Below are 18,550 nucleotides of genomic sequence, written 5' to 3' on the forward strand. Positions count from 1 at the left end.
TAGTCCTCATTTGGGATGCGTTGGGGACACAAGAGACTTGAAACTTTTGAGTAAAAGTGGCAGGGCTCCACTGTTTGTATTCAGGCTGGGAAAGATGTTTGTAGCACGTGTCTGCTGCATCTTTCTGGAGCCCAAGTCTGGCTTAGAATACAAGAGACTGTTTTAAAAATACATTCAGACATTCCATAAATAGCTTCCAAGTAATCTTACAGGCTCGATATGTTCAAAACGGTTATTTCACCCAAACGTACAGTGTGTGTTGTGGGGAATATGCTTTCTGCTTGCAGCACGATTGTGGATAACAATGCGTGCTCTGTTTACGTTGTCTTCTAAGAGTCTGGAGTCATAGACCTACTTTGATAAATAATTCATAAATCCCAACAAGCTATAAGTAATAAGTTCCATTTGGCTGGAGACTAAGAGATGAGCAAAATTGAAAAGGTGCCGTGACGTGGTGTAATGAAAGTGCTGCTGTCAGGGCCCGTTGCTACCGCGAGTTTTCTTTGACAAATTGGAGGTTCTGGGGATGCTGGACTAGGAGGCAGGCATCACCCTTTGTCTGCTCCTGAAACCCCAAACGCACAGTCTGGGAGATCTTTCTGGAACCTGTGTTCCAAGGCTCACGGAGAAGGGGCTTGTATCAGATCTGGCCTTTCTACACAGAGTGCTTGAGCACTCTCGTTGTTGTAATTGGCATAAAAAATGGCTTATCAGACTGCCTATGTCAAGTTCGCCTCCTTTTTAAATTAGTCATGCCATTCGATTGATGGGATTTGCCTGTCAGTAGCAATGATATGCAGAGCCAAAGTTATAATCATCTACAAATCACTGGCTATTGAGACTTAATAGCATCTGCCAGAGACGGAAGCTGCTAGCTGCCCGGTGCCCTGTGTGGCGGTGGGCGGCAGCTCCCCTCTAAGATATTACTAGGATTTCAGATGGAGAGAGCTGAGCTCCCTTTTGTGAATTATTTACACGGCACTGGTCTTGTAGGACCATTTGGGATGGAGACACGGCAGAAATGATGGCAGAGAGCTCGCCAGCTGGGACCCCCTCCTTACCTTTGTGTCTGGCCATTCCGCCTCTGAAAATAATGCTCGGGAAAATGTTCAGCTGGTGCCAGTCACATGAGACCAAGACCGAATGTTCTGGGTTGCTCTCCATGACGTCTTCCGTGCTGGGGACTCTGGGCCAGCGTTGTGCCTTTAACCGGAAACACAGGCAGGGTGCATGAGGAATGGTGCTAGAAATAAACAGGTAGAAGGCTGTGTGGCTTCCAGTGAGCAGATGCCACTGGGTCATCTTCTGAAGCCGTCTACATCCGTGGTGGCGATTTGGAGCTGCCCTGCCTTCCTGAGCACACAGTGGGCATCGAGGCCCTGCCTGCCCAGGGGCTGGCCAGGGAGTCACGGGCAATGACAGGGAGACACCACTTTGCCACTGAGTGTGCCTGGAGCTGAGGGAGGGAGGCCTCTGTGCCCAGAGGAGTCCCTGCCTGCTCGGGCTGCTGTGCGCCGTGGCAGGTGGAAGAGGAAAGCAGGTTTGCAGTTGACAACATCAGACATTCTCGCAGGAAACAGAAGTTATTTCCTCTGGATTGCATTATCTTTTATTTCACTACAGATCAATCTTGTTACGGTAGGTGACAGCGCGGCAGCTCCTGCAGGGTTTTTCTCGGCTGTATCCGTGGCGTGGGCACGTGGGAGTGTGCCTCCACCCTGCGCCTGGGCCATTTCCCCGCTGGTTTCGGTTCTTTCATCTATAAATGCCACTTGCTGCGGAGCTCGGAGCACGGTGGCTGAGGACGGTCGAGGACCGGTGGGCCTGCAGCTGGGCAGTTCTAAATGAGAGTTCCAGGGCCACAGGGACAGGTTCTCAAGGAGCCTTCATTGACGCACATTCTCTGTTGTCCCCAGAGCTCCTGCACCATCAGGTGGCTCTCAGACATTCCCAAGAGCCCTCGAACTGCTCTTCACAACATCAGATGCGATAGAAACACTGTGCGTGCACCCGGGAGCAGGATCTCGAGTTTTAGGGCACTTTCACAGTGAAGTCGGGAACACACACACACACACACACACACACACACTCTCCTCCTTCGAAGCTGCTGAAGCACTTCCTGAACGCTCATCCAGGGACTCAAGGTTGATCCTGAAATTGAACAGAAACCAAGCTGAGAGTAACACCACTCAGCCTGGTTGGAAAGTGTAAGTGGGCACAGTGTAGCGATTTCGCCATTGAGGTAATGCTGGCTGTGCTGTCAGCTGAAATCCCTTAAAACTGAGCCCAGACTCCCAGCTGTTCCTCTGCCCTGGTTCTCACCCGAGCTGGGGTCTTGCTAGTGGAGAGCGCTTTCTCCCAGCTCAAGTACTTTGCAAAACCTCTAACACAGTATGTGACGTGTTTACTCTGCAGCTGGTAACTATGTTCTCCAGGCACTTTCTAGGCCTTGAGGATGGGGCATGAGCAAGAACCAAGGCCCCTGGTTTCATGGAATCTACAGTGTAGTAGTGTAGAGTGTCTGGAACCAAGGCTGCAAAGGAATTAAACAAGGTAGATTTGGAGAGGAGAAATGAAGACAGTGTCTTGGGGTGATGTGCTAGTGCCAGGAAGTCTTTAGCTAGAATGGTCAGGGAAGTCCCTGTGGACCATTCATCACACGCCAGGGTCCCAGGCTCAGGAGGGAGCGGGCATGGCGGGGAGTTGCTAGTGAAAGGGAAGATTGTGTGACACGAACGAGAAAGGAAGTGGAGAGGTAGGTGCTATGGTTTTATTTATGTTTAAAAACAGCTGCCCTGTGCTGAGTAGGCTCAGACCCTACCGGCTGCCCTTTGCAATTCTCTTTTCTCCTGGCAGTGGGAACAGTGCCCCACGCTAGCCGGCTCAGCTCTGCTGAGTGCCTGCGTTCTGCTCGCTTTGCCCACAGAGAATCTCTAACGGGCGGCTTGCACCTCGTATCATCTTAAAGGTGGCCAGTTGTGCTCATCAATACTTCATTAAAATATTCCCACATGTGTCTTCTGAATTTAAGAAAGTCACTTTTTGTGGCCAGTGTTGTGGTGTAGCAGGTAAAGCCACCACCTGCAATGCAGGCATCTCATATGGGCGCCGGTTCATGTCCCTGCTCCACTTCCAATCCAGCTCCCTGCTGATGTGCCTGGGAAAGCAGTGGAGAGTGGAGGCTGGCTCGAGTACTTGGATCTTTGCTGCCCATGTGGGAGACTCAGAAGAAACTCCTGGCTCCTGGCTTCCGCCTAGCTCAGCCCTGGCCATTCCAGCCATCTAGGGAGTGAACCAGCGGATGAAAGGCTTCTCTCTAACTCCAACTTCCAAATAAATCTTAAAGTGACTTGTCATGTATGCAGACATACTTGCATACATGTGTGTGTCATATGTGTTATATGATGTGTATCACATACCTATTTACTTTTAATCCCAGCTGAGTGTGATGTAGAGGAAGAAGAGCAAGTTCCAAAGTATCCAGGGCTCCTGTCACCAAGGGAAGAGGACCCCGGAGCCTGCAGGGCTGTTTGCCATGGCACCCACTCCCTAGCTGCATAGACTGAGGCCAGGCAGGGATGTAGACCCACAACTGTCAGATAACCAGGGTTTCCAAGAGAAGCCAGGAACGTGGCGGCTGTGAGTCAAGCCTTATGATTTTTGAGCTTTTCATGGAAACTCAAACCAACCAACAGCGTATCCGTGGCCCCAGGGACTTCTGATCTCAGCCTGGTGGCCAGTGCCTAGCAGACCTCAGCTCCGTTGCCAGCAAGGTTTCTGCCTTGGTCAGGGAGCTCTGGGCCGTTTCTGTGCCCTTTGGCCTCGGTTTTCTCATCTGTAAAAGGAGAGAGTTGTGGACACCCGTGACCCCGTTGCACGTCTGCTGATGCGCCATCTTGAGAAGTCGTGAGAGGCTTTTGAGTGGATAGAGACTCATCTCTTGTCCAGGCTTTGGCCATTTTCTGGGCACATGGGTGAGGGCAGAAGCTAAAAACTGGGGCTTTGAGAATGTGGTTTCGGAAGTGGAACTCACAGGAAACCCACTCTTCCTAATGCGGTCTGGGCCAGGCATTCACGATGGATGGCATTGCTTTTATGAACCTGAAGACAACGATAAATCAGCTTGGTTTCTGACAGCTGAGCCAGGCCTGTTAATTGTTGGGGTGGGCCTGAGGTGACGGTGGCGGGGGGCCTGCCACTTAGGATGAGCTCCTGTGCGTGTTTCTAATGTGTTGCTCCAACTGCCGGGCGGGAGCTTGAGTTTTCCCAGCCACTTGCAAAGAGCCGTCAGTTAGCTGTGACCGCTCAGCCGGTGCCCCCAATAATGCTTTACCTTATGAGATACTGTTTTCTTTATGCGTGTGGGGTTTCAGTGAATGAATTCCATCTATTGGTACCATTGCCAGGTAAACATTCCAGGTTGCTCTGTGAAGGTTAAGTAAGTGAATGAGAAAAATGCATTAGTGCTTTTATGGTGGGAGGTGGTAGGTTCCCCGGTCACGCTTCCTACGTGCTAATGTTTATTGTGTCTGTATATCATCCCCTCCGTCCTGCTCAGAATCGGTAGAATATTCTGAGTCATGCAGGAAACACATCCATCTTTTGGGCGTGAGCGGCACGATGATACCATTTAATTTTGCATGGATTCACTTTCTGTGTGTGTGTGGGTGTGTGTGCGCTGTGTGTGTGATGTATGAGGAAAACAATAACTGGATTGTGGTAATCACATTCCTAGAGTTTGATTGGATGCCACATGGACCCCACTGGGCTGCCTGCTCTCCGCCAGGTGACCTTCATGGGAGTCTCTCTCCCCTTGCAGCAGATGCTATGTGTGCCTGCTCCAGTAGGAGGGCATGAGTTTCGGGGTGAAATTTTGTTTAATTTTAATTTTTGAAAGAGTTGTTTATTTGTTTGAAAGTCAGAATTACAGAGGGAGAAGGAGAGACAGATCTTCACTCCCCAAATGGCTTCAACTGAGCCGGGCTGAAGCCAGGAGCTTCTTCTGGGTCTCCTACGTGGGTGGCAGGGGTCCAACACTTGGGCCATCTTCCACTGCTTTCCCAGGCCATTAGCAGGGAGCTGGATGGGAAGTGGAGCAGCCGGGATATGTTTGGGTGCCTGCAGGGGATGCTGGCATCATAGGCGCAGCTTTACCTTCTCCATGCCACAACACTGGCCCTGGGGTGAGACTTTAGAGACTCTCCCCAACAAACTTGCATTTAAAATTGTGTTGGGGCCAGTGCTGTGGCGCAGTAGGTTAACCCTCCACCTGCGGTGCTAGCATCCCAAATGGGTGCCCAGCTGCCCCTCTTCCAATCCAGCTCTCTGCTATGACCTGGGAAAGCAGTAGAAGTTGGCCCAAGTCCTTGGGCCCCTGAACCCACATGGGAGACCAGGAAGAAGCTCCTGGCTTCAGATTGGCATAGTTCTGGCTGTTGCAGCCATCTGGGGAGTGAACCTTTCTCTCTGTCTCTCCTTCTCACTATCTGTAACTCTACCTCTCAAATAAATAAATAAAATCTTTAAAAAAATTATCGGGTCAATAGAGAGAGGGATTTTGAGATTCTCTATTGAGATGGTCACTAGTAAGAGCAGGTTATAGGTTATGCGTTTGAAGTGTTGCCTGGGATGATAGTAGTTGCATTGCCAGTATTTGTGTGCCTCCTGGATGCCAGGCGTTGCTGTAGTACTTTACACAGTTTTCTCCTCGAGTCTTCTAAAATTTTCAAGGTGATTGTGACCAATGATATCATCTCGGGGAACAAGAAGGATCGACCCGGTGAGTGGGAGAGCCAGCATTGCTTTTTAATGGATAAGCTTTCTTTTGTAGAGTAGTTTTTGGTTTATGAAAAATTATGACATTAATACAAAGAGTTCTCCTATAGCCCTGTCCCCTGTCCCCCCGCACTGTTAGCAGCGGTGTGGTCTGTTTGACTGACACTTGGTTGACTGAAGTCCCTGGTTGAGTCCCTTAGTTTTTGCCTAACACCCTTTCCTGTCCTGGGCCCCTTTCCTAGCCCATCACACCGGGTTGTCATCATCTCCCCGTGGTCCCGTCGGCTGTGACAGGGTCTTCATCTGTTCCTATGCTGTAACAAAACCCCTTGTACTGGGTAATTTATGACAACAAAAATTGCTCATAGTTCTGGAACTGGGGAAGTGCGTGTTCAAGGAGTCAGCACACTGGGCGTGTGGCGAGGGCGTGCTTGTGGCTGTACTCGCAGTGCCTCGTAGGTGTGTCCTTTTGATAGGCCACAAACCCCACGTGTGAGGGCAGGGCCCACTCCTATGGTCCCCAGGTCTTGGTACTGTCACACTGGGAGTGAAATCTCAGCATGGGAGCTTGGGGGAGAGGACTGCTTAGTCCGCAGCAGACACTTTGTCAGACTTCCCTTGTTCCTGAATGACTTTGACCGTCTTGAGGAGTACGGGTCAGGTGTATTTTAGGATATCCCTCCCCTGGAATTTGTCTTACGATTTCCTTTTGCTTTGCCTGGTGCTGTGGGTTATCATGGAGGGAAAGTGCCATTTTTGTCGTATCATAGATCAAGGTCTCATACTAGCAACATGATTTATGGCGATTGAGCGTGATCCCTTGGCTGAGCCACGTTTGTCAAGTTCTCCTCTGTAAATGACCCCCCCCCCCAAACTGTACTCTTTGCAAGGAAATCTATGCACAACTTCCCTCAAGAGTGGGGAGTGACACTCCACCTCATTGAGAGTGCAATGTCTATGTAAATTATTCTTCTGCACTGGAGATTTGCTTTTTATCTCTCAGTTACTGATTTATTCAATCGTGCATATCAATATGAACTCATGGATATTTGTTTTATGCTTTGGGTTATAATGATGTACTGTTTTATTTATTTTGTTGCTCAGGTTTTTCAAGCTCTGGCTTTTGGGAGCTCTTGCAGTTGGTTCCTGGGCCCCTTTGACATATTGTCTGTCAAAAATACTTTTTTTTTTTTTTTTTTTTTTTTTTTTTTGGTGAGCACTCTGTAATACTTCGTAATACTGCAAGGTGTTCCTGACTCAACTTGTATATTCTCCACCCTGATCCTGCAGTCAGTCACTTCTCCAGGGAGTCCTGAATCTTGATGTTAGAAACAAGATCTGGGTAATGATACTGGAGCTGAGATCTGGGTAACGATACTGGAGCTGAGATCTGGGTAATGATGCTGGAGCCAGGATCTGGGTGCTGAGGCCACTGGGGTGCTGTTTCTTTTTGGCCTTCTCGGCTGACAGATCAGAGAAGCACATGAGTTCATCTACTGGCCTGGGAGTATATACATACCTGTAACTGTTTGTGTCAGCAGCTGTGTCTGTATTAAGTTAAGCATGAGCTCTTACTGATGTCTCCGGCTCTGATCCACTGCTACATATGGATCATTCTAGACGTCTCTCCCTTTCCACTTCCACAGTGAGACACCCGGGCCAAGACCTGACTTCAGCTCCTGAAATACGTTCTTCTGACTCCTAGTCGAAGGGTTTTCATCTGTCCCCTGTGGGACAAAGTCAAAGACCCTTGACCCTTCCAAGGCCTAATGGGGCTGCTCAGATGCAAAAGGACAAGTTTATTGGGTGCTCCTCTGCTTCCAGACCAGACCCAGCCTGTACTCATGGCTCCCCAGCCCCTTCCCGGATGCCCAGGCTGGTGTACAGCCCCCTCCAGCAGAGGAGGTGTTCAGACTTGGAGACCTACCTCGACAGCTGCATTCATCAGCAGGCAGATGGAGGTGCCATTTAATAATTCTTTCTGCTACCTGTGGTGTGCTTGACCTCCACGGCCCAGCGGTAGCGGAGGCTGCTTGACACTGTCCTATCAGGGTGCCGCATTCCCACTGCTTTTGGAGCCGGGCTTGCTGGGAACCACACAGCATCACAACTGTAGTTGATTCATATGAATTTATTGTGTGTAGCTAAAGTAAACCTTCGGGAAGCATACGGGGAAGAAATGGGTTCTTTGTGCTTGATGATGGGTTTGATGGCACATCTCCTTGCTGCTGGCTGAGTGCAGGCCATTATGGGCAAGCGGGGACTTCTCTGTTGTGAGGGCACTGGGCCAGACCTCCTCTGGCCATGGCACCTGCCTTCAGTTGTGGCATCCCTCCCCCATGTCCACCCCGTAATGCCTGGCGAGGTTGATCTCGGTTGTCCAGAATGCTCACCCACAACTCTTCCTCTGCATCTGACTCCGCTGCCTGGACGCTATTTTTTTTTTTTTTCATTTCAGTGGCTCCCTTGCCGCATTCTGAACCCCATCCTTCAAGTCCCCAGGGAGCTGGCCCAGCTCTGGGGCCTGTGGGACAGGTGGACTCTCATTTTCACAAGGTCCTCTGGGGTCTCATTATCACATATCCACAGCTTTTGGGACGTTTTCCCTTGGAATCATTGAGGAAGCACCAGGCAGCCCTTCCCCTCCCACACTCCATCAGCGCTTGTCCCCCACACTCCTACCAGGCTCTTCCCAGCATCTGTCTCCTCACACCAGATTGAGCTCCCAGAGAGAACGGATCTGCGCTTTCATGTCGAACCCTGGCACCTGGTGCAGTAGTGAGCGCATAGTAGGTACTTGGTAGATGTTTGAATGAAAGTGGCAAGGCTAAGGGGGCTCAGGGGAACTGGTGCTTTGTGTGTGGCTGCAGTGGGTACCTGTGGGCACTTGTGCACGGACACACTTGCTTCATATCTGTGTTGGACAGTTTGCATCATTTTATGAATAATAGACGGTCATGTTGCCAGTCAAGCAACATTGTATCCTGCTTTTGAGGACAAAATTTCTTTCTCCATCCTGTTTGCCTACTGGTGTTTTATTTCATTTATTTGTTTATAGTTGGTGGTGGGGAGGGGTGTATTTGGACCAGCAAGTATTTATCTGCCCAGGCTTGTGCCGAGGATGAACAGGGGACATGGGGGATGTAGCTGACACTGCTTCGACCTCCCAGAGCTGAGGGTTTTGCCAGAGACCCCAGGCTCCTCGGTCGGTGCCCTGCCCCAGCGCTGGAGGAGGTGGAGGACGGTAGGTCCTCAGGGCTGCAAGGATCTGAAAGACGGATTCCAGTGCTTTGAGAGCAGCAGAGTGTTCTGGGTGGGCAGGCCTGGGAGTGTGTGGGGCGGGGAAGGACAGTCTGAGTGGAGATGGAGAAGAGGCAAGGATGGTGCTGTGTTGATGGGATGCTAGGAGGCTGTGAACCTGCCAGGCCCTGGGGCCAGTTAGGGAGGCTTCACACCCAGCCTTTGTATGGCCAGAAAACCTCTTTGTGTTCTCACAGCCTCCATCCCTGCAGGACGACCGCAAAGATTTTCTATCTTAGTGGCCACTGAGTTTTCAAATTCTTTCTTATCCATTTTATTACTCCTTTTGTTTCTCGAGGATTACCAATCAGCTTGTTCAGTGTTCCGATCAGCAGAGTGAGTGTTACGCCCTGAGCTGATGGAGCTCCAGTCCATAATAAAGGGCTTTATTTCAGATAGCTCAAACACTAATTTTCTTGGTTACTTTAAAATCTAGGCGGCAGAGTGTAGATTTATCCTAGGATGTCCATGAAAGCCGCTCTGGCTTTTTTGAGCAGGGAAATAGTAGGTGCTGTGCACACTAGGACACTGCTTATGTTGCATGTGTGACCATCTCCTCGTTCACCTACATGGGCGTGGGCATCAAGTGCTCCAGGAACTGCTTTCCTCCCCAGAACAACCCTGTTGTGGGTTGAATGGGTTCCCTCAAAATTCATACATTGAAATGCACACCCAGCGTGCGTATCTGCAGGAAGTTCCTTTAGATGGAGCCCTCCTGGGTGGGACTGGAGCCCTTAGAAGCAGCCACGTGAGAGCTTCTGTGTTCTGTTCTCTGCCACGTAAGGACACAAGCAGTCTCCTATCCGCAAACCAGGATGTGGGCCCTCGCCAAGAACCTGATCCTATTGACAGCCTGGACTTAAAGCATCCAGGACCATGAGAAATAAATGCTTGTTGTTTAAGCTACACAGTTTATGCTACTCTGGCCCAGGGAAACACAGTGAGATTCATACACTCATTTCTTTCCATTTTTATCCCCATTTTTCAGATGCTAAAGTAGAGTCAGAAAACTTAGGTAGTTCTATTTTGCAGAAGGTCTTCTGTAGTGTGAGTTTAACCCCAGATAATTGGTCTGAATTCTTGACAGCTGCATTACGGTGTCATCTTGGGGAGTCTGGGATACGGAGCTGGGCTTCTTGGTGATTTTGGGATAGAAGGTGGCATGAGCAGGCAAGACATCCCACCCCAGCCCTACAGAAATGAAGCCATGTATCCAGCGAGAAGACTCATGCGCTAGTCTTCATCACGGCATTATTCACAATAGCCCCCAGATGGACAGAGCCCAGGTGTCCATCAGTAGGAGAGAGGACAGACTGTGCTGTACTGTTGGAATCCCACTTGGCGATAAACAGGAGCCGTGCACCAACGGACAAGTCAACGTGGCGCGTTTTAAAGCATGCTGAGTGAGGGAAGCCCTTCACGGCAGGAGACGCTCTGTGCGGTTCCGTGTATATGATATTCTTAAAATGATGGTGGAAAAAACTCAGCACTTTGTTGCTACTGGGGAAACGGGGGTGGAGATTGACTTGGAAGAGACAAGGGGGAACCCTGTGGGCTGATGATAATGCCTTATCTGTTGGGATTGGGGTTATACAAGGGTGACACAATGCCAAATTCAGATAATACACTGAAGATTTGTGCATTTTCTGTGTAAATAGGTAAAAACCTATAAACAAACACTGAATCCTGGCAAATGATGTGGCCATTACAGTATTAAGGGCAAGTGGACAGATGCCTGCCACTGATTTTGAAAATAAATGTATTTACTGCTGGATGGATACTGCAGTAAATATATGGATACATAAGTGATAAAGCAAGTTTAATTACAATGTTAATGGTACAGTCTAGGTGGGGTGTATAGGATTGTTCATTGCCACATTCACTCAATTTTCCTATGTATTTGAAAATAAAATGTTGAGAAAGGAGAGAGATCCTAGTGGGACCTTTAGTATAGCCGGAGATCAGGTGATTCTGCCCCCCCCCCCCCCCCCCGGCATGGGCATGCAGAGCCAGTCAGAGGTGGATTCCTGCCTCCCCAGGAAGAGCCAGGGCTCCTGGGCCTGGCTGCAAAGCCCCAGGTCAGCGAGAGGCTTAGAGACCAGATTATGAGTGGTGTTTGCAGAGTGGGCTCTGGACTCTGACATTGCAACAGACCACCATGCACGTGGTGCCTTCAAATAAGAGAAATGTATTTGGTCCCATTCTGGAGGCTGGAAGCCCGTAGCCGGGGCATGGGCAGGGCCACACTGTCTCTGAAGGCTCCAGGGGAGGGGCTGTCCTTGTCCAGCCCGGCACCCAGCGGTCCTCGGCTGTCCTTGGGGTTCCTGAGCTTGAGGCTGCATAGCTCCCATGTCGCCCTTCCTCAGCGCAGGGCCAATGTCTCTGTACGTCCTTGTCCTCTCTTCTTCATGGGAGGTAGGACACCAGGCATTGGACTTAGGGCCCACCCTAATTCAGCAGGGCTGTACTGCAACATAATTACATCTGCAAAGACTATTTCTTTTTTTTTCTTTTTGACAGGCAGAGTGGACAGTGAGAGAGAGAGACAGAGAGAAAGGTCTTCCTTTTGCCATTGGTTCACCCTCCAATGGCCGCCGTGGCTGGCGCGCTGCAGCCGGCACACTGCACTGATCCGAAGGCAGGAGCCAGGTGCTTCTCCTGGTCTCCCATGGGGTGCAGGGCCCAAGCACTTGGGCCATCCTCCACTGCACTCCCTGGCCACAGCAGAGAGCTGCCTGGAAGAGGGGCAACCGGGACAGAATTCGGCGCCCCGACTGGGACTAGAACCCGGTGTGCAGGCACCGCAAGGTGGAGGATTAGCCTAGTGAGCCGCGGCGCCGGCCTGCAAAGACTATTTCTAAGTAAAGCCACATTCTGAGTGGACATGCCACGTTCAGAATGGACATGAACTTTGGGGGAACACTATTCAGTTACTCCAGCTGACCATCCAACAAAGGGAGGCCCAAAATGTGGGGAGAGCATTAATTTAGGAGCAGGGCAGAAAAGCCAATGGCTGGAAGATGGGAAGGCAATCCTCAGTCAGATGAAGAAGGGCATCAGAGAAAGAAGGTTTAGGGAGAGAGGAAGACAAGGCAAGTGGGTTTGTAAGGAAAGGGCCATGTTCCCACCATAGCCCTCTCTATCCATTGGTCGGTCTCCCAACTATCTTAAAGAATTAAAATGTAAATCTGGGAAATTAAATCCCTGGGTACAGTGTAAACAGAAGACGCTTTTGCAGAGCAGACAAAGCTGTTCCTCTTCCTTGTTAAACAGCCAAGGGTGGGAAACCACGTCTGTATGCACAGGTTTTATTTGAGGTGGATTAAAGTTTGTGATGAGCGAATCTCTGAAGGATTGCAGGTGCGGTTCTCATAAGCCTGCAAAAGTTCAGGTCCTTATCTGAGGCTTATCCAAACCTGATGAAACCTTTTAGGCCAGTGTGGAGGTTAGGGACCTCCAGCAGCTGAAAGTTAATATCCTGCATCAGGAAACCACCTGCATGGTGCTGGGAGCGGGGAGGAGAGGCCTATAAATCACCGCGCTCTGATCCGAGGCCACTGTGGTTTGGGGCTTCCTGGGTTGGGACCACCCACTCTCTCTCTCTGTTGGGTGGGTTACAAGGTCAGCCCATTTAGCACTTGGGAAGGCAAAGATCATGCATGATGCTTCCTGGGACCTTTTACCACGTTCAGTTCTCACATCAGCTTGTAAGATTCTGGCCCCAGTCAGTGCTGGCCTGGCCTCCCTCAGCTGTGCAGGGGCAGGGGACATCTGCAGGCCGTACATGCAAGGCCAGCAAACTCCTTTGGCCTGGCTTTGCTAAGGCAACCACAGGTGGGACTCGAAATCCAATAAATCCATAGCAGGCTAAGTTTTTAAGTTGCTAATTCCGTATGGCCCACGGAGGACGTGCTACATCTCCAAATGGCCTTTGGCAGGAAAAAGGTTTCCCACCCTTGCCAGTCTGGTGGCCCCAAGCTCACCTTCCTTGGCCACTTCCTTTGGCCTCCCTTTGAGCCCTTGGATCTGTTTTCCAAGCTTATCCATGCCCCAGGTCCTCAGAACATCCCTCCCATTACTGGCTGTTGTTTATTAACTGGTCAGCTCCTCAGAGATGCCTGCACTGCCCATCCCATCTAAAGTCTTACCCCCCATTCCCACTGTAAAAACTCAGTCCTGTTTCCTCCTTTAAGTTCATCGTAGCCCTGATAGAGTTGACTCTCCCCTAAAATTGATGTCCCACCCAGAATCTCCCAACGTGACCTTATTTGGAAAAAGGATCTGCCAATGTCTTAGTTTATTTAGGCTGCTGTAGCAAATTGCTGTAATTGAGTGGCTTACAGAACTTACTTCTAGTGAGTCTGGGGGCTGAGAAGGCCGGGATCCAAGCGCTGGCAGGTTTGGTGTCAAGTGAGGGCTTGATTGCTGGTTCCTGCTGTGTCCTCACAGGGTGAGGGGGGCAGGGAATGCCCTGGAGTCTGCCCTCACAGCCTGACCACCACCCAGAGACCTCAGCTCCTGTGGCCATCAGACTGTGGATGCTGGGGGGTGGGGCACAGGCATTCACACCAGAGTGGTTAAGGGTCTTGGACCCCAACTCCAGGGAGTCCTTGTCCTGGAAGAGAGGATGCAGGATTCCATCCAGAGGCAGGCACACAGCAGATTCTTCCCTGGAAACCTCAAGGGGAGCAGGGCCCTGTTGACACCTTAATTTTGATCATCTGGCCCCCAGAACTGTGACAAACAAGCTTTTTTGTTGGGTTAAGCCACCAAATGTGTAAGGATTTAAGCCATAAAATTTGTGAGAATTTGTTGTGGCGGCCCTTGAAAGCTAATGAAGCTCTTTTGTTTTCCTTGTCCCTGTCCAACCTGCGAAGAAGCCACATGAGGGAGGGGCCTGGCTGCGTTGATCCCCTCCACATCCCAGCATCCAGAAAGGGCCGGGCGCCTTGGAAGATCTCAGGAAAGTGGGAGGCGACTTCCAGGGGCGTGGAAATGCACGTTATAAGGAAAACTCTGGGTGGGTTTCGGAGTTTGACAGGCAGAGTGGATAGTGAGAGAGAGAGAGACAGAGGGAAAGGTCTTCCTTTTGCCGTTGGTTCACCCTCCAATGGCCGCCGCGGCTGGCGCGCTGCGGCCGGCACACCGCGCTGATCCAATGGCAGGAGCCAGGTGCTTCTCCTGGTCTCCCATGGGGTGCAGGGCCCAAGCACTTGGGCCATCCTCCACTGCACTCCCTGGCCACAGCAGAGAGCTGGCCTGGAAGAGGGGCAACCGGGACAGAATCCGGCGCCCCGACCGGGACTAGAACCCGATGTGCCGGCGCCGCAAGGAGGAGGATTAGCCTAGTGAGCCATGGCGCCGGCCACAGAAATAGCTTTTGATTCCACTTTTCCTTGAACTTTTTGAAGTACCCTTGTATTTGTCAAGAGAATGAGCCCTGTGATGGGAATTGCTGTCTCTGTCCCTCATCGATGACATAGACACTGAAGGTTTATTAACTTGCCCAAAGTCACACAATTGTTGGAGTCAGAATTCAAACCTGGCCTTCGTGGCTCTCAGGTTTAGCTTTTTCCTGATGCCTTGCAGTAGATTTTTTTTTTTAAATGAGTCTTAGTTTAGTACATGTTTCCATTTTCTAGTATCTTCTCCTAGTGCGTAGCATGATGATATGAGGATAAATGTGGCTTTTGGAAGTAAGATCAAGACATGCAAAGCTGACTGAGCTAAATCAAGTGGATCACTGGGCACGGTGCTGCGCTTTTAGGTGGAGACCAGGATTTAACTTTAGAGTTAGCAAATGGGGGTTCCTACGTTAACTGCACCAGACTTCCTACTCTTTTGGGCAGGAATCATCTTACTCATTTACTTATCCGCAAGGCCTACAGCATTGTAAAGATTTAAGGAATATTTGAATGAATTACTGGACAGATGGCCAGCTGGCTTATACCCTGACGGTGGATGCAATTCTGAAAAAGTACTTGCTGTAGAATTTAGAAAATGATGACCACTTTGAAGTTTCTACTGTGTTCCGGGCACCCCCTCCCTGTGTAGTCTCAGCTTGCCTCTCTGTGTGGATCAGATGCATATTAAATCCTTCCTAGCAGAGCCTTGAAGTGTGTTTTCCAAAGGCATTGCAGTGCGTGTCCCTGAGATTTAGAAACAATATGGATACAAAGTAGAAAATTCACACCAGCTGCATGGCTAGACCTGGCTGCTGCTTGTTAACTTCTCACTTCCTCAGAGGTGTCTTTCCTGGCCATCACACCTAAAGTCTTACCCCCATTCCCACTGTAAAAACTCAATCCTGTTGTGTGCCATACCTAACCACCCTGTGAGAATAGGAAAGTGACTTTAGTGCTTGGATGTACTCCCCTGCAAATTGGACCTCCTCCTCCTTTTTTGTTTTTTAAATATTTATTTTCTTTATTTGAAAAGCAGAGTTGGAGAGAGAGGCAGAAAGACAGAAACAAATGTAGAGAGACATCTTCCATCTACTGGTTCACTCCCCAGATGGCCCCAATGACCAGGGCTGGGCCAGGCTAAAGCCAGGAGCATCCTTCAGGTCTCTCACATGGGTGCAGGGGCCCAAGCACTTGGAAAATCCGCTACTGCTTTCCCAGGTGCATCAGCAGGGGGCTGGATTGGAAGTGGAGCTGCCAGGACCCGAACTGGCACTCATGTGGGATGTCTGCATTATAGGCAGCAGCTTAATCTGCCGTGCCACACAGTGGCCCCGTGGCCATCCTCCTGAAGACTCATCCACATAGTCTAGCATTTCCCGAGAGGATCACTTCCAGTCCCTTTGGAATGGACACACTCAAGTGTTTCATTTATTTGTATCTTTTCTTTTCACTAGATTTTAAAGCTCTCCTCAGCTTTGGACTTCTGTATGCTGCCTCCTGCTCAGTAGATCAACTTGACAGTGATGGCCCGGTTAGCCGAGAATTTCATGTATATTCGTCCTCGTTCTGGATAAAGCGTTAGTGATCCTGAGACTGTGCCGTGGTTTGCAAATAGCTGAGAACTGTGTCATTTCCGTGGACTTGCTTCTTGTTTGACATAGTGATGAGCAGGTTTCCAAGGTCAAGCAGAATTTTCGGAGGAGCTGTTGTAGCCTCACTGGGGAGTTCCAAGCCAAGAATCCTTCTGCATGCCCTTCTTCGAGTCTTGCAGAGGTTCCCAGTGCTAATAAGCCCAGCTGGTGACACGTCCCCCTGACATAAACTTCAATGTCCACCTCTTCGTTGTCCTCTCCACCCCTGCCAGAGGTGTAAACTTTGGAGAGAGAGTGATAGAATAACGGCTTCCTGAAGGTGTTTGTGTCCTCATCTCTGAAACTTGTGAATATGCCCTGTAGCTGGGAAAGAGACTTTGTGGATGCAAACTAAAGATTCAGAGAGGAGGATTTCTTCCTGGCTGACCCTAGAAAGCCCAGAGAATCACAAAGGCCTTTCCAAGAAGGAGCAGAGTCAGAGTGGCAGGTGCGATGGTGGAGTGGAAGCAAGGTTGGGGGGCCGGGGTGTGTCGTGAAGAGGGCCACAGTCGAGAAATACAGGAGGTCTTTAATGCTGGGAAAGACAAGGGAAAGTGTCTCTCCCAGAGCATCTAGAAGAGTGCAGCCCTGCTGGGTCCTTGCCTTAGGACTTCCGAGCTGCAAACTGTAAGATATTGGTATTATTTCAACTTCAAAGCTTGTGGTAACTTGTCACAGCAGCGTTTGGAACCTAATGCAGATAGGGCTGCCTTTACTATGCCTTTCCAAATACCACGGGCAGGCGAGCTTCCTGGGGAAGACGATGATGATGCGTTCATTCAGTTGGCATGTTTGCAGCATCTGTGAGGCACCGGGCATTGAACAAGGCATGAAGTGGGTATGTTTGTTTTTTTAAATCAGACATAGATCTGGCACTCAAGGAGATGGCAGTTCTAAAAGGGAGATAAAACAAGAAGAATAAAATGAAAAGGCTGAAAATAGAGTACAAATGATGGACAAGCCAGCCAAGCAGCGCACCTGCAAGGAGACCCCCAAACACCATCGACTGTAGCTTAGAAAACTTTTTTTTGAAAGAGTGTGGGATAGGTACGGAAAATATAGCCTGATTAACAGGTAGGGGTAGCAAGTGAACTCCCAGGGAACGGTTTTCTTCTGTGAGACTTAGGTTGTTTTTCTATATATATGGATTTATTTATTTATTTGAAAGGCAGAGTTGGAGGGAGAGAAGGACAGAGGGAGAGAGAGATCTTCCATCTAAAGGTTCACTCCCCAAATGGCTACAACGGCCAGGGCTGGGCCAGAATGAAGCCAGGAGCTTCTTCTGGGTCTCCCACATGGGTGCAGGGATCGTCCTCTGCCATTTTCCCTGGCGGAGTAGCAGGGAGCTGCATTGGAAATGGAGCAGCCCACGTAGGATCCCAGTGCTCCAGGTGGGGGCTTTACCCCCTAAGCCACCACGCAGGCCCCTTGTCTCAGGTTTCATTAAATAGAGTTTACAAGCTTGGACCTGAGCTGCATCACTGGGAACCAGGCAGGGGAATCGAGTGTCCCCCAGTGGGTCCCACGAGTCCCTGATAGAGCATTCAATCTGTCCTCCACAAGAAGGTGACACAAATATTTAAAGGCCATCAGAGATAGACACAGGATCAGCAGTTAGCCTGGCATTCTGTGTGTCTCAGTCTGGCTGTGAAAGTGTAACAGAAAATATGGAACTAAATTAATAGTGCAAGCAGAGAAAGAGTTGTTGGGGCCGACCTTGCGGTGCAGCAAGTTAGGCTGCTGCTTGCAACACTGGCAATGCCATATTGGAGCACCAGTTCAAGTTCTGACTGTCGGCTTCCGATCCAGCTTCCTGTTAATGCGCCTGGGAAGAGAGAGGAGAGGAAGACTGTGGGCCCCTGCCACCCATGTGGGAGACCAGGATGGAGTTCCAGGCTCCTGGCTTCAGCCTAGTCCACACCTGGTTATTGCACTCATTTGGGAAGTGAACCAGTGGATGGAAGATCTCTCTTCTCTCCCTCCCTCTCTGGTACTCTTCTTTTCAAACAAAAGAAAGAAATTTTTAAATAAGAAAAGTTCTTTAGGAAGATACTAAAGAAGGTTCCCCTGAAGAAAAAGATGCAGGAGTTGGTAAACTATTCTGTGCAGACTGGCCATTTACGTTTATAAATAAAGTTTTATTGACACATAGCCATGCCCATTCATTTACATATTGATGTGGCTGCTTTTGTGTGGTGGTTGCAGAGTTGAATGGTTTCCAGAAAGACTGCATGGCTTCCTAATAGGAACCATTTATTTTCTGGCCCCTTTGCAAGAGGAAGCAGGGAGAGCATCCCCTATTCCTGTCTTGACTCCTGCTTTCCTGTGTCTCCATAGCAGATTTTTGGTTAAAAGCCCTAATGAATGTGGAATTTCAGGAATGGTTTTCTGTCTTTATGGGAAGATGAAGATATTGACAGAAGAAATGAGCCTGCTGGT

At 49.8% G+C, this 18,550-nt stretch overlaps 1 protein-coding gene across 16 annotated transcripts in view; it reads left to right on the forward strand.

Moving 5' to 3' along the window:
• Positions 1-18,550, forward strand: part of GFRA1 (GDNF family receptor alpha 1) — a 232,134-nt gene that overhangs the window by 64,511 nt on the left and 149,073 nt on the right. The gene's annotated exons all lie outside the window — the stretch shown is intronic.

Source organism: Oryctolagus cuniculus, chromosome 15, assembly GCF_051225735.1.
Source record: "Oryctolagus cuniculus isolate XC-2025 breed Fujian yellow rabbit chromosome 15, ASM5122573v1, whole genome shotgun sequence".
Classification (NCBI taxonomy): domain Eukaryota; kingdom Metazoa; phylum Chordata; class Mammalia; order Lagomorpha; family Leporidae; genus Oryctolagus; species Oryctolagus cuniculus.